Raw genomic sequence first — 16,465 nt, 5'->3', positions numbered from 1 at the left:
GTTAGCTTACAGAGGAATACCTCAATTCAGTTGCTGTTACACCTCATAGAAGTTGACCTGGTACACTTCATTTAGCCATATTTTCCGAGAGTTTTTCTTTGTGTTTCATTATTTGTATCAGCTGATACGTCAACGGGAGTAGGGGTTGATGTCTTCTCGCTATGTCTAGTCTATCCAGTAATAGTGACCCAAGACATTTATGCTTGATGTTTAAAGATGGATACAAAGAAACACGGACAGATTCTTTTGCAACTGTTATGCACACAGATTGGTCTGTTTTCAAGGTGCAATGAATATCCATCACTTGACGCAGAAAACAGAACAATAACATTTGAAAAAGCAGGGCAGAGTTGAGTTGTATGGCTGAAACACAACCAATGAAAGGAATGAACCAGAGAAAAAGAGAAATGGGAAGAAGATGCAGCAGAAACCTTCCAATAAAAAGCATCCTATGAAGAAAAAGATGCAGTAGAAGAAGTTAAGAGAGACAACATCCACAACTTTAAATAGACTTTTAAAGACAGAGTGTGTCTGCAACAACAGACACCAACTGCTGTTAAAACATGGAAGTGAACTCTGAACTCAGTACTACCTACTGGAGTGGTGGACTACTCCAGTCCTCATGAGCTGCAGTCCTGCAAGTGCTGGTAGTTTCCGTGTTGCAACCCACCTCACACGCGTAAGACTTAATTAGCAGACTTATACAAAGCTTGACATCAAACTTGCACAAGTTTGCTAATTGGCCATTGATTTGAGTCATGTGTGTTGCAGCAGGGAAACTCCTAACACTTGCAAGATTGTGGCTCTCGAGGACCTGAGTTAGCCACCCCTTCTCTAGAGGATGAACTGACCTAATAACAATGACAATGTAAAATACACACCTTTGTTTTTAATGCTTTCTGCATTCTGCTGTAATGCTTCTAAGGTTTTTATGTAAAGCTCTTTGTATTGTCTTGTACATGAATTGTGCTTTACAGATAAACTCGCCTTGCTTTGCCATACCACAGAACAGTGGTAGGCAACCCCGGTCCTCAAGTGCCACAGTCCCGCAAATGTTAGGAGTTGCTCTGCTGCAACACACCTGGCAGGTACATATCCGACCTAATTAGCAGACTTGTGCAGAGCTTGACATCAAACTCTGCACAAGCCTGCTAATTAGCCATTGATTTGAATCGGGTGTGTTGCAGCAGGGAAACTCCTAACATTTGCAGGATTGTGGCACTCGAGGACCTCTGCCATAGAAGTATAAATGCAGACATATGACAATATTTGAAATGGACAACCCCATCTACATATGCAAGGAAACATAGATGGGTCTAGCGCTTACAAAGGCTGTGTGGGAAAAAAAACAAAAAACAAAAAACTAAACACGATGATCAGTGTTTCTCTCCATGTCAGGCTGTGTACTATGCAAGTTCATCCCTATAGCTCTTGTTTTCTGTTCATTTTTGTTTCAACCATTTCTTTCAGCGCTCAGGGTCCTTTGCTGTGATGTTAAAGCTGATCCCAGTAATTATTCTATTTCCATTTAGCTGTTCTGCAATTACAGAGATGAATCTGATTTATTTTTCTTTATTTCACTGATAAATGTTTCAATTTCTCATTCAGTTTCCACATCCAAAAATATTCATTTTCAAAAGGTTTACACTACCTAAGAATAAAGAACACGGTTGAGGAAATCAGGTGTGTGCATAAGCACGCTGTATGATGTCACAATGACAGATATTGATAAATGAAAACCACTGACACACACAACTTTGTAAACCTGCTGGTGATAGTAATGTCAGTGAACCTATCCACAGGTTTAGCCATAAAACTGTATAGTTTTAAGTCTGTAACTAGTGATGTTTTATGTGCAGAATTTTTCTGAATAATTGCTAAACAAGAAAGAGCTCCATAAACCCTCATTATAAATGACAGCAGAACAAAGTATTTTTGTATGGTTTTCCAAATATCTGGAAATATGGAATAACTTTGCTTCTATTAATGTCTTATTAAAGAAAATAATAAATAAATGTGTTTTAAATGATGATGTGACATCTATATCACATGAAGTCTGAAGCCTAAAAGTGTGCAGATACAAAGCATATTGTTATTTTCATTTCACAACAAAATCATAACAGACCGGTTGATATATTTCATCATTTAATCCAAACTTTTAATCATATTTTCATACAACAACATAGCTGCAGGCTTGTTCTCTTCTGCACAGAGGTATATTCTTTTTTTTTCTCTAGTATCTATTTTGAACTGTATCATATGTCCTTTCCTTATGAACTACTTTGGAGTTCATAAAATAAGCAAGAGCAAAAGGTTTCTTCTTTCACAACAGAAAAGGTTTCACCATGTTAGATAATCTGTATAATCTGGAGAGTTAGCACCTGACTAGCAGTTCGTAGCAGCAGACATAAATTAATGAGTGTGACACATAAAAGCATGCAAGGACACACTGACAGTATTCATGTAATGATTAGTTGCACAAACGTGGAAAGGGCGATGTGAAGCTGATTATCATGGAGTTGATGAACAATATCACAGTAAGGGTAATCAATGCAATCTCTTTCAACATAGATTAAAATATGAAAACAGTACAAACAAAAAGTCTATGAAGATCAAATGTCATGGTTTTAATCCTTGTTTTTTACTTTTCCATTAATTTGAATGGCTCCCCTAGTATGTGCTCTCTTCATTGTTTTAAAGCTTGCTACAATGCAAGGTCAAGTACATTTAACCCATAACATTTAGCTTATACCACTGTCACATCTGCATCATCAAATTAATGTCAAACTACAACACTTTCTTTTTCTCCTCAGAGATGGTAAACCTTTGTGAAACACAGCAGGGAGGATGCAAGCAGTCTCTTTTCATTTACCTCAAAATGAGGAGGGCAGAATGATATGGGACCATAAACCTTAATACAACAATCTTATTTCATGGAGGATAATGCCCTTTGCCCCTTTTGTTCCTGTGAAGTTGATTTGAAGTCATGGTTTGTCCTTTTGATATGATGTTGGGTCAGACCAATTTGCCACCCGGAGGGGTGAGGGAAGTAGGGAGGTACATTTTTTAATTGTCAGGTCACTTGGTGCAGGGACAGAAGATCCTTTGGGCACGTTGTCTGTCTTTGTTTGAAGGAGCAGCCATCGGAAATCCCCTACCTCATTATGAGAAAAGAAAGATTAATTGACCAGTTCATTGACTGGCAGCCTCAAGACTCGATCAACTTTGCAAGGGGACTCACCAATTAAGACTGGACTACAGCACCTTTTCTTATACCAAGAGTAATCCTTTTTATTGTCATTAGTCTCTATAGTACGAAGAGGATGGTCATGACTAAGCTGCCCTTTATCAAAGGCATGATAGAAAGTATAGAGTTTGACAGCATCATTTAATATCAGCTTTAGCATGACTTCGTTTAGACGTCATCAGTCAGAGTGCAACAAACAGGCATTTGCATTAACTTATACATTTCATTTCAAATCTAAATAATGAAAATGGGCGCATGGACAGAGTAAGTTGTTAAATAGTTCACTTTAACATTTCTACTTTTGGTTTCTAAAAAAAAAAAAAAAAAAAAAAAAAAAAACTTACATAGGGTGCATTTACACTACCCCTTCTCAGTCAAACCTGAGTTTGTTTACTCAGAAACAAAGGCTGGTGTCGATAGGCTGGCTCATTTGTGGAGGTGTAATGTGCAAGTAAACCAATGCAAATCATAGAAGTGAATAATCCACCTGAAAACAGATCTTGGTTTGTTTTAAGTGGAACAAATGTAGGAAAGACTGCAATATATTGTATATGGACAGAAATTAAATAGACTGCCCTGCATTAACTAACACATGACCTCGTTTTCTTATACACTGTTTGGCTCGTTATATCCTCCAGTAATTCTTGCAGAAAAGTGGCCTCAGGTGCAGAGAAGCACACCATGTTCAAAATGTTGTCTATTAGGTGTGAAAATCTCTTAATCAAACAAGCAAGGCTAAATTTGTCCTTGTCACTGGACATCTAAATACCTCACTTTTTCCCCAAAAGTCTGATGAATTTCTACTTAAGTGCAGCAAACCAAGAGCTTCTAAATATTTCTATCAGTCTTTTTGTTGTGTAGATTCCAGTTTGAGCGCATAATATCCTGGCAATCCCTGAAAAACAAAAGCAAAGAAACCTAAATTCACAACCTCACTATTTTTTTACGGTGACATAAAAAAATTGAAAAAAAAAAAAAACTGACTGAAATCATGAAAAAGTTGTAACAGTTTTTATTTGACCTATTGATAATATACAAGCCCTAAATTGGAAACGTTATTGGTCCAATCAGCATGTGTTATGACGAAGTGAACCTGAGGGGATGGATGTGTCATGACAACAGAGGTGTGAGAGATCCCGTGCAAACACCTGTCTAGTCCAAGGGAGGCTGCATCTGCAATAACAATACTGATTTTGACATAAAGCATACAACACATACATACAAGCATAACCTCACACACACATTCACTCACTCCCACAATGTCTTTTCATGCATAAACAAATGCTTTGGGGGGAACAGAGAGCTGGAAAGATGTCATCATCACTCTCTTCAGGAGGCCATTACAGAGAGGAGAGAGCTAATACACAGTGCAGATATTCTGGCATCTTTTTTTTTTTCTTTACCAAGGGCTGCACATCCCTTGTGGGTGATCGGTAAAATTGGTTGACATTTTCCTGGCTCCAATTAACCTTCGATTTGACTCTCAGTTTTGCCTGTCTTCTTTTATTGTCTTCTCAAATAAAGTGGCAAAGGGATAGCACGGTTGGAAACAAAAGTGTTGTTTCCCCAATGTTGACCACATCCCTTTTTGGCCTAATTGTTCTCTTTCCCTGTGGATGACCACCAACTAGAGAAGATGGGCTTCATCAGTATGTCAGGGCCTTCTCTGCAGAAGGTTAATACACTACGTCTCTCTGCTGTATTGTTTAAAACACCTTTTGAAATGACAAATGAGTACCATTATTTTTATTTTCCTCTGATATTACAGTCAGACATGTAAAACACTATATACTTATATGATGATTTATCATTTTGCCCTCTGGATGAAAAGCTTTGTTTCTGAGAGACAAAGTGCCATATTCTCAGCATTTTTATGCTGAGAATTCAATTTAATCTGGAGCTACATAAGTCACAGTATTACAGCCACAGTGATCATTTGGATTACAGGGATTACAAAAAAGGTTTTTCTCTGCACATCCTCTACACACACACACACACATACACACACACTGCTTTCTCTATGTTTAACCTTGGTTCATTCAGAGGTTATTGGCCGCCTTGAGAAATATCTTTTAGATATGACAAATATAGATGCTATAAATTATTGAACAATATTGTAGTCAGGTCCATATTGTTTGCCGAAGTACATGCTATGAGATTTAGACATATTCTCAATGCTTTTAAACTCAAAAGCTTGTATTTTTTTTAAATGAAGGGATCTATATAAGGTGAGGCAACATAAAGAACACACAATTACACACTGCTTTCCCTGAGGTCCCATGTTATCTGTCATTCTTTCCAGCCTGAAGAAAGACTCCGCGTTGTGGGCCTCAGGTGTGAGAAGCTGAGTGTTCTGGTGGTGACAGTTCATGCTCTTAACAGCCCCAGCAGTCAAGGATTATTCATCTGCAATCTGCCTTTGGTGACATTACAGATGGTGCCCTCGTGCCATATTTTACAGACTAGATATTTGAGATGTTGGACTTTTACTGATTTCCAAAATGCAGATTTGTTACAGATCATTTTGGCATATTTCAGTTGAAGGTGTCGCATGTCTTTCCCTGATTATAAGGACTGAATTGATATGCCTATTGTTGACTAAGTGTACCACAGGCAGATTACACAACAATAAAACTACTCAAATGATGGCTGTATATAATGTACCGTATTTGTACAGCTTTACACATATTAAAATGACTGAAAGAGGTTTTTACCATGTGAGAAAACCTTTTGTACATTACACCAAGCCTGAGAGCTCCCACTAGCACACACCAAGTTGAAAGCTCAACACAGATGGGGTGATAAATAAATCAGGATCGTGTCATAACTCCTGTGTCAAATAGGCAAAAAACAACATGGGTTCCAATTTTGCACCATTTCTCTGTGCTTTATTAAAGTGGAGACTAACTGAAATCTCAAACAACAAACTAGATTTCCAAGTCAGGAAATACAACATTAAACAAGATCCAAGTTACAAAAAAAAGCATTGGGCCCCATTCACCAGTTGCTCTTACAAGTAAATGTGTTTTTAAAGAAATGCCACAGATTTCCTCAGCCAGGTGCCCTCTAATGACAGTCAATTTGGCATCCATCAAGCATACCTCTGTCACGATGAGGTATATGGACCCAAATGCAGAGATGAGTGGAAGGTGAGTAGGTCCATAATTGCAGTTTATTTACTGAACAGGCAGGGGACTAAACTCAAGTTCCAATACAACTCAATGGACCAGTAAAGTAAAACCAAACGTGAGGGGTATAAGTACACAGAACCAAAACGAGACACAGGTGACATCGATGAACTAAATTAACCCAGGTTAGCTAATAAAACATGGAACAAGTCAAAACAGGAAAAAAAACACAAATAAAAGATGAAACCAGAACTAAGGACACAGGAAAACACAACCTCTATTCCTTTAACTCTTTTTTCCTTTTTTTTTTTTCTTTTGTTATTGGTTTTGTTATTGGGAGATGGAGGTTATGCCCTGCCTTCCTGGTTAACACCACTGACAAACCTTGCAGCCCACCTGGAGGTTTCACAAAATAAGGTGCTCACTCTGCCTCCATGAGCACACCACATTTTAAGGGAATGGCGGTTGTGTTTGGACCATAGACTGTACATAGAGATGGACATAGTCTCCGTGAAGAGCTGGATTGAAGCTCGGTGGGCAGTTCCTACCATCACCATCTTGACAGAGGCATGTGCGTCGTCTCAGCCAGAATATACAAATATGGACAAAGATGTGGAGCTGAAAGGGGGGCTGTGAACATCATGGTGGATGATTGACATCGAGTGAACCTCGAGCTGCCTGTAGCTAAGAGCAAACCGAGCTAACCCCAAGATAACAGGAGCTAACTAGCTAACGGAGGTAAGCGGGCTAAAGCCAAGTCACGTTGTTAATCGGCTGAAAACCGTAGTTGTTCTACGTTCTTCTTACTTGAAGCGTGAGGTCCGTGCCTGTCAATCAAAAGGACACGCCCCTAAATATGCCGAACTTTGAGATTAAATTACTTTTAAACGGGCGAGTTAGAAAGAACTTCACTCCCCCCACAGTTGTCATGAAGGTAAACATGACCTATTAACTGAAAATGGATTTTTGAACCAGGCTGTAAACATGTTTATTTCTGCTGTGAAGTTGGCCTTTTTAACATGGGAGTCTATCAGGATTTGCTCTGTTTTGAAGCCAGCCCCTAGCGGATGAGGGGGGAACAGCAGTTTTATGCACTTTCGCATAGGCTTCACTTTTAACCGCGGAGGTGCCGTCCTTCTTTCATATACGGTCTATGGTTTGGACCTAGCAGGTGGCAATTTGCTTTACAAACTGTAGAAGGTATAGCATGTTTAGAGAAATTAAGATTTATGACATTGTGTTCCCCTTCTCTTCAGATTTTTAAGATTTTTAAGTGTTGCTTAATGACAAGTTTAAGAAGCCTCATAAGAAAACTTTGGTGTATGAGACTTGTGATTTGGTTCTGAAGTTTGTTGGAGATGGATGAAGTGGCTGGTTAATTCCAATCTGAACACATACAATACCAGTCAAAAGTTTGGACACACTTTCCCATTGGATTTAGTATCAAAGTGTGTCCAGACTTTTGACTGGCAGTGATCTGATGTAGCAATAGATGCTAATCTTAGCTGAATGAATTGTACCATGTGAAAAAACATTAATAATTTTATTTCTGACAATTCATGATTTAGGCCACTCTGTGGCATGGCGGTAAGCACTGTGGCTCAGAGCAAGAAGGTTGCTGGTTCACTCCTCAGCTGGGGCGAGGTTTGGACAGTGGCCTTTCTGTGTAGAGTTTGCATGTTCTTCCCGTGTATGTGTGGGTTCTCCAGCTTCCTCCCACTGTCCAAAGACATGTATGTTAGGCTAATTGGTTACTATAAATTGCCCATAGGAGTGAGTGTGAGTGGTTGTTTGTCTCCGTGTGGAGCTGTGATGGACTGGTGAGCTGTCCAGGGTGTGCCCTGCCTTTCGCCCAAAGACTGCTGGGATAGGGTCAAGCTTCCCCGCGACCCTTCATTTGAATAAGCTGTTAGGATAATATAGGAATTAAAGTATTTACAATAAATTACAAAATTGACTCAAAATTCCTTTTCTAGGCTGGATAAAATGTTTGTCATGCGTTCATTCCTTCAAATAACAATTTCAGACATGAAACATTTTGTAAAGTATGAATGTGGTAATGTGTGTTTTTTGTTTGTTTTCCATATGGTTTCTATTTAACCTTTTAAGGCCCTGATCTACCATTTGACAAAGGTAAATTTGCAGTGACTTTGATTAATTTCTTTTTAGAAAATGTGGAAATAAACCTGCCTGAGCCATCTTTACCAGTTGGTTTTAAGTATGTAAAACCCAAACAAAAGTGTTTGTTATAACACTACTGTTTCAAATTTCAGCCATTTCACTTTTGTTATATTATTAGTAACTTCTTCTTTTTAACATCGCAACCATTTGCTAAAAAATATTTATTGTGTATTCTTGTCCAAAACAAACAGAAAAACACAGAGAAACATTTTTTTCTGGCCTTTTTGTTAGCGTGAAAGTTGAAGGGTTAAGAATACAGAGTTCCATACGAGAATCAAATAGTGAGAATACTGTAATGGTTCAACTTAAGTATAAAATAGCAACGTGGTGCCCGAACTTTGCTGACATACATTATTCAAATCCCATGGTAACAACAAAGTTCACATTTTATGACAACGCATAACAAAATAAATTATGCGTGTGACTGCAGCTTGAACTCATTCTCTGGAAATATCATAACGAGACAATCCCTTCTCTGAAGTGTTTTCAAACATTACATGAACCTATTTAACTTGGTGACTCTTAAAGGGCTTACACACTGGGGATGCAGAAGAAATTCAATGCAGCCCCCATCATACTAGATTCTTTGCAAAGATAAACACTCGTGTTAGAGAAATAATAAAAAGAAAAATGATGTGATCAAATCAAGTCAAACTTTATTTATATAGCACTTTTCGTACAGATGCATTTCAAATGCTTTACGACATAAAAACAATTTCATACTCACACTCACACAAACACGCGCAACCACACACTCAGCCCAAATGCACAATTTGTGATGACAAATTACAGTAAGTCACCCATTCGACCATCCATTTTTTATACCATAAACATTCCAGTTCTGGAGCATATTCCAGTGTAAATGTGTCAAATAAAAATAAAGTAATAAAAAATAAATTCTTTTGAAAATACAAAATGTTCTTTTTTATGTATACAATATTGAACCAGCTGCTACTTCTAAACACTTGATTATGCATGATCATCTTGTAGAACAGCTTTGCTTCCTAGTTTCTTCCACTTTTGAAAGAAAAAAGTCTTAGCAAACATGATTTGCATGTATGTTGGAGAAACCACCACAAAAAGCTTACAAAGTCATGAGTTATTAAAAGGAACCTTTATTTTCAATCAAATTAAATATGAAAACAATAAAGCTGTTTATTCATAAAAGCCATTACAGTGTAATGTTTTACAATGTTAATTAGTTGGTAAATAAGTAGTATATAAAGAGCCGACATACAAATTTAAATTAATCTTCTTCTGAACAAATAGTTTGTTTGTGGTTTTATTAAATTTTTGCACATTGCTTGTCTGCATGTTTTTATTTGTTGGGAAAAATGCACAAGGAAACAGTTTACTAACAGAAAAGATTTTACCATATACAGTCCTGCAGCATGTTAATAAATAAATACAGCCAAATTAAAACAATAGAAATGGCATTAAAGTAGAAACAATCCAATGCAAATAAAAAAAAAAAATCTAAATTGATTAAGCTTTAAATGAAACTTCCTATAAGTAGATTTACCTCCTAACTTTAATTGGACAAAGCAGTTAAAAAATTGGATGGATGGAATTATAGATTTATTAACAACAATCAAAATCCAACGATTAACATTTCTAATATATGTAAATATGACAACACATAAAAGACAACATAGCCTACATATACAGTATGTAAACAACACAACAAATATAATGTCGATGAACTGATGTTGGCAGCATTGGTTCATCAAAATCAATTATTTTAGTACAACATGAAAATGTCTGAAGGTCATCGTGCGTGCACAGCAATGAAAAGTTTATCCCATTTAATAATCACCCAAAGAACAAAGCAGACTCAGCAAATACAGAGCTTCTCCTTGAGCAGTCACTATTGAGAGTCATTTGTTCAGAGCAAAGTTGCTTCAATATTTTCAGTGGTGGAGGCGCCATGCTTTAAGTTATTTTAGAAAAATAAGCAGGACAGCTGAAGATAACATTAAGTCCTCAGCAATGATTACATCATAGTGGTTTCATGTCCAATACTTTTAAGGATTGATTACAAAGTGTTTTGATTGGTTTCAAAGTTGTCAGACTTGCTTCAGACCAGCACAGCAAACAGTGGTTGATATGTGAGTATCATTGCATTTAGAAACATCCTTAATGCTTCCACAGTTAATGAATTTCTGATATTTTAAAAAAAAAAAAAGCTAAAATATATTCTATTGTATTACTCATCTTCTGTGATGGACTGGCGAGCTGTTCGGGGTATACTTTGCCTTTCGCCCAAAGACTGCTGGGAAAGGCTCCAGCTTCCCCGCGACCCTGAATTGGATTAAGAGGTTAGGAGAATGAATGAATGAATGAATTACTCATCTTCTTTAAATGTTCTTTTAATCCAAAAGTTGGAAATAAATTCATTCTTACTATAATAATTTACTTTACTATGTTATCTACACTGTGTTATATCTTCTGGTTGTTCATTTATTTATTCATCCGTTTTGCTGGATATAACAATGTAGATTTGTTGTTTAATTAAAGTTAACAGAAAGACATTATTTACTTGTTTAAGCACCTAGAACTGTGTAAAACTGTAAGGTGATAGTACATGAAAATTTTTGACTGAGACAACACTTTGACAAGAAGTCAAATTTAAACAAGGTTAAAAAAAAGCTTGTGCCCTTCTTTAACAAAGGTATGACGCTAAAAACACAGATGGCATCCTGAGCTGGTACCATGCCCCAAATGTCCTAGCCCTGGTATCCAGATAGGTTATACAGAGCCTCAGATCTCATAGGACTGGAGTTCTAGCTCAGCGTCAATCAAAGTAATGTAAGCTGACACACTGGTGAGGGTGGTGACAGGGCAAGGTTATGTGTCACTGCATGCTCATGGACTACATGGAGACCGGAGCTGCCAGAGCTTTGTCTCTTGCAATGGGTCACCCTTAGGGTCTGGGAGCCAAACTGATACATCCAGCTACAGTGCCATTGCACCTATCAGCAATTTTTTCCATTAGTTCCCTGGATGGAGCACTTTCATCATCTAAAACTATTCCCAGAGCATCATGCAATATGCAAGGACACTTTCTTTCTCAGCTGCCATGTTTGTATTAGATATCATTATAATGCTGCATTTTAACCTTGTTTTTCTTTCTATAGTCATCCTTTACCTTGTGAAGCTTGTCAAGTTGCCTAAGTCCTGTACCTTCTCTTCTCTGAACAGCATCTATGGAGGACTGGCTTTATGAAGTCTGGTTATCTCCCAGCTGTGTCATGGTTTCCTCAAAACCATTCAGCACTTCCACAGAGCAAACAGGTTGAGCAGGCACTGAGCGGCATATGAAATCTTTTCTTTTTCGGTGTGAGACTGTGTCCACCTCCAGTCATTCATTTCAGTCATTTATGTTTTACTAGGGCGGGACACATTTAACTTACCCAAAACCTCCCTTCTCATCAGTTTAAAATCATCATTCATGGCAAACTTTGAACACTGAATCCTTTGACTTGAGCAATATCGAACGAGGCAGAATTAGCTTTAAGGTGGTGTAGCGCTGCTAAGTGTAGCTGTAAAGCATAATAGCGAAAAAAGTATATATAGTGCTCAAGACCTGCCCAGCCCAGCTATTCTTAACTTTACAGTTCTATGCAGTTCTGTTACTGCATGAGAACAAAGCAAACTGTGATGATGTGATGGTTTGAATGTTTCTCCAGTGGTGATGGATTGGTGAATTAGGTCCCTCTGAGTTGTGAATCACATTCACCTGGGCAGCTGACATTTAATCAATATACATCTGAACTGTGCCATGACCCTGAGCCAAACAGATTCAATTTGGTTTCCGCACAGTGACTGCTGCAGGACCCCCCACAGATATCCAGGACAAAATCCCATTGGGTCATTTCAACATACACCCAGCACATGAAAACAAAAATCTCATGCTCTAATTTTTACATGACAAACAATCAATGTTGTCGATGTATTTCACAGTGCATAGCAAGTGGATGTAATCAGGCCTGTATCAACACTTCAATAACCCTGAAAACAATAACTAAACACCACATCACTACGACTTCAAAAACTCTAATGGGTTCTGTAAATACTCGTTAAATAAGTGAAATTAAAGAGAAAAACAAATAGAGCTCCACTTATGGGCTTGAAGCCTAAAACTGAAAGTAAATAAAGATAAACAACTATTTCCCATTTCAATATTTAGCTGTAATAACTTGTGAAAATTCCATTTACAATGTGAAAAAAAATCATTTGAAAAGGTTTAAACTGTTGTTTCCATTTATATAAAAATCTTTCTTCGTCACCTTCCTTCCAAAATGACCAGTTACCAGGCAACCAGAAGCAACTCCATGCTCGAACCAACACCCAAATTACCAAATTATATTAAACCTGAAAAACTAAAAAAAAAAAAAGCAAGTTAAATTTTTATTTACAATAGCATACAATATTTTACTAACTTAAATCACTGCGTTGACTGCTGATGATGTTGATAACAACAAGGGTGGAATAATATTTTTATTTATAAAAACAGCAAACCGAAGAAATGGAACAAACAAAACCATACTAGGTAGTACTCCTTTATTACAGTAAAGTAATAGATTACAAACCACAATGTCACCATGCATGACAAAAACAACATTAAAAAAGAAACATAATGATAGAAATTGAAAGCACAACAAAAGCCCTGCTTGGTCTGGCTGCTCCCTAGGGACCCTAAGGTGACTCTACCAGCCCCCCAACAACAACATAGCTTAATCTGCTTAGACATACTTTATTGCACACGTCTGAGTGACTTCTCCAAGTTTCTGTATCCTCACAGAATATGAATCTCAGCCAGACAAAGGCTGGCTTCATGTTCTGAGGTGCATGAAGTCAGCAAGAGAGACCCAAGTGAACCCCTTTTACAGAATTATGTTATTGATCCCTGTTTTTATATATCTTTGGTTGCTTTATCAGTTAAGAAGTTGGTAAAAAAAAAAAAAAAAAAAATACAACAACAAAGTAGGACAAAAACAGCAGTAAGTTAAACTGGTGGCTTTAACCTAAAAAAGAAGATATCTGTAAAGCACTGTGCAGACCTTGCATTCACTAACTACATACACAACATGAAGCATTTGTTCAACATGCAAGCAGTGCTATTCTTACTAAAGAAGCTTACAGTCATCCTTTTTTATTTCAGATTTTTTTACTTAGCAACATATAATAGAAAGTCTGGTCGTGATAAAGTTTTAAAACTGAGTAAATATAATCTCATTTCAAGCAAAAATCATACATTGGCTTACATACAGCGTGGGAAGGAAGGGTCAAGTTCTTTAAAGCTTCTTTTTATGCCAACCAATGCACCAAAACCTGCACACTCTTTAGGCAAAACTTCACTCACATTTGCTTCACTCCCATCCATGTATTTTACCATTTTGGATTTAACTTTCAATCTACAACACAAAAAACATTGTTCACATTTAACCCTGAATAAAGACTAAAAAAGAAAAAAACAGGGAAAACTTTAAATGGTCTGCTGGTTTTTCCTGCCAAAAAGCAGGAAGACTGGAAGTGGGTACTATTCAAAAACTGATCTTATTTGTTTTTATAAAGACTTATTATATTCAACTGTTCACTTTCTGAAGTCAAATCAAAAAGCTACCTCTGAAGTAAAATCATACCGAAATGTTCTCCAGGGAAAAACAATTACGAAAAAGATTTTCTTTTGTTTTTGTTTTTTAATTCCAGGTTTTATTTAACCCATGTTCCCTGTGATGGACCGGTGACCTGTTCAGGATGGACCAATGACTGCTGGGATAGGCTCCAGCTCAAGACAATGGATGGATTAAGCCCATGTATTATTTGAAAGCACTGCTTGTTTTGTAACATGATGAATTGCAGGATATGCTAATAATAATAATAATAATAATAATAATAATAATAATAATAATAATAATAATAATAATAATAATAATAATAATAATAATACAAGTGAACTGGTTGCAATCAGTCTTAATTTATACAAAGAACAGGTAAGTAAATAAACATAAGAATTTAACTCTCTTTGCTTTTCTTCACAATTAAATAAATAAATATACTGATTGCAGTTAGAATACTGAAATAATTTAAAGTATTTCTAGGAGTATTATTAATACGAACAATTTACAAAAAAGATGCAGATACCTTAATCAAAGGAGTTGTGCATTTCCCAGAATGTGAATTCAAACTGGATTTAACAGTGTAGACACTACAGTGGTAATCACTAAAAAACACTTTTTACACAGTGAACCTCTGCAGTACCTCCAAATGCTGTTTTTTCTCTCGAACGTATTTATTTTTGACTTTGATGCAACAATTTAGTGCCTCGGCTTCAGAAATATTTGTCAACTAAATCCAAAACTGATCAAACGATGAAATATTTATCTTTTTACACAAGCTAGGAGATAATGTGGCCATATAGCAATGAGTTCATAGATGTGGCATACATGAATGTTTCACCTCAATGAATATTTCATCTTTGTCCTGAATGATTTAAAACAAAGTCCTTTCTGGTGTTCTGTGGGCAACACGGTTTTATCCCCACTTCTCCCACCCCTCTCTATCTCTCTCTTTCCATTTCCTCTCTCTTTCTGTGCGTGTCTCCCTCTCTCTCTCTCTTGTTTTAGTCTTCCTCTCCGTCAGTTGGACAAGCTGCTCAGTGGCCCTGAAATATGGCACATCATGCTGCTCCGTTGCTCATCGCTCAGTGTTACACCCTGAATCCGAATGCAATGTAAATGATATGATGATGCCCTCTGAGGCAACATTAACTTTACCAACATTTGGCTTTTTCAAGTGCAAAGGTTCACGTCATGAGACGATGAAGTCAACAGTAAGGTTCAATTGAGTGGAATGCAAAGGCTGTGCAGGCGGAGCTAAAATAAATGCATAAATTCAACAAAAGTAATGTGCCAACAACACACAACTACAGATGTTGGAAATTACTATTAAGTCATTATTATAATTAAGGAAATTTTTATGCTTCTAAATTTCTAAATTTCAAAATTCATTGAGTTTGTAAAGGGGTCAACTGGAAGTCACATGAGGTTTCCAGCTGAACTGGTTTCCACAAGTGGAAAGTAAAACTAGAATATGCATGAATGCTGATAACTACGTGTTTAACCAGTCTTGTTTTATGCTACTTCAAATGTAATAAGTGATATAAACATTTATTTTAGAGACATTAATATAACTAAGTCCACACTGCTGGAACAAACGGACTAAAGCTGATTTTTTTTAGTCATATGTCAACAATATCTGATTTTCTAATGAGTCTGAAGAACCTAATCTGATTTTTTTCCAATTCAGACTTTCTGTGGTCTTCAGTCTGATGTTTCTCAATGTGACTTTTTTCTAAACAGCCATGTCACATTTCATTCAGCTTTTACTTCACTGAAGTGAGCCAGACATATAATTCTGCAGGGGGAGGAGGCAGGACGTTGTGAGATCAAAATGCAAACGATGAGTGAAAAGGCCATGTTGAAAACTTGTTCTCCCTTTTATCCTCCTCTTTTTCACTTTTTTATTTACTCTGAATTTTGTTGAAACTGATTCCACTGCAACTTCTAAGGACATCAAATATTTAAAATATATATATATATATATATATATATAGGTATGTAACAATCTGAGCAGAGATCAAATGTTCAGTTCACATGATCTAGGATATTCTATTCATATTCACATGTTATGAAGTAATAATGATGAGTATCCACCTCTCACTATCACTGTCATGTTTCCGTGCAGCCAAAATATCCACTTCCCTCAAGGCCACAAAGCTTTATGGGGTTTCTTCTTCGCCCTGAAGTGGAACTTTGGGGTAGCAGCAGCAAGATAGATAGATAGATAGATAGATAGATAGATAGATAGATAGATAGATAGATAGATAGATAGATAGATAGATAGA

Source organism: Telmatherina bonti (genome assembly GCF_933228915.1).
Source record: "Telmatherina bonti genome assembly, chromosome: 2".
Taxonomy (NCBI): Eukaryota; Metazoa; Chordata; class Actinopteri; order Atheriniformes; family Telmatherinidae; genus Telmatherina; species Telmatherina bonti.
Note: the sequence above shows the minus strand (reverse complement) of the source record.